At 35.9% G+C, this 913-nt stretch overlaps 1 non-coding gene across 1 annotated transcript; it reads left to right on the top strand.

Moving 5' to 3' along the window:
• Positions 1-459: 459 nt before the first annotated feature.
• Positions 460-531, top strand: TRNAH-GUG (transfer RNA histidin (anticodon GUG)). The gene has a single exon. It is a non-coding gene; the product is annotated as a tRNA-His (tRNA).
• The last annotated feature ends 382 nt before the right edge of the window (positions 532-913 follow it).

Raw genomic sequence — 913 nt, 5'->3', positions numbered from 1 at the left:
GTGCCGTTTTTTTTTTTTTTTTTTTTTTCAAAGTTGGCTATTTTACTTGGTTCTGGTGTCTATGTTTTACACAATAACGATGCCAGAAGAGAACAGATGGGATAGAAAGTACCCGCTCTGCCTCTCCGATTGGCAGTCTGGACTTAAAATTTTACAAGTCACATTAGCAATAGCCCTACTCGTGTTGGTGTATAAAAACCCAGCTGCCTCGAAGAAATTATTTCATTAACAAACAACTGACGTCGTCACTCCTTCTGCACCAAGGGTGGTAGTGCTAATAATTTCTTTACAAGAAACCTTCTTGTCCAGTCATGCTTGCAACACTGGCTCTACTTGGACTTGGCTCACTGCACGCTTGAGTACGCATTATACTGTGCCAGTCACCATTTTCACTTCAGCTGATCATATCGAATTCCAGGAAGAGACTATCATGGAATCCTTCTGTCAACTGCCTCTGTGGCCGTGATCGTCTAGTGGTTAGGACATTGCGTTGTGGCCGCAATAACCCAGGTTCGAATCCTGGTCACGGCAAGGTGGCTAAATTTTAAAATTTTAATATTACATTTTGTTATATTGTTTTTGAAATCAAATTCAAGCCATTTTTATTATATCTTACGTTTCTCTCCTACTTTCTAACATACATGGATTTTGAGAGTAGATGCAGGTTTGAAAGAAAAAAAACATTGAAACTTTTTTCTTTCAAACCTCAGCATGTTGCTGTTTAGAAAGATCGAGATTATTTTTTTAAAAAAAGTAATCTAATTTGAAGTAACATTATTTATATGTTTAATAGTATTTTAATATCTTATAAAATTCTAAATGTTAGGCCTACTATTAGATCGGTCTTATAACTTCTGAACTGTGAAAATTTGGTAGTAAGCCTCCAAGTCCATACTATTTACAGTATTAGTAT

This window comes from Thermobia domestica, chromosome 1 (assembly GCF_964235325.1).
Source record: "Thermobia domestica chromosome 1, izTheDome1.hap1.1, whole genome shotgun sequence".
NCBI classification, from domain to species: domain Eukaryota; kingdom Metazoa; phylum Arthropoda; class Insecta; order Zygentoma; family Lepismatidae; genus Thermobia; species Thermobia domestica.
This window is presented reverse-complemented; position numbering and strand designations above follow the sequence as displayed.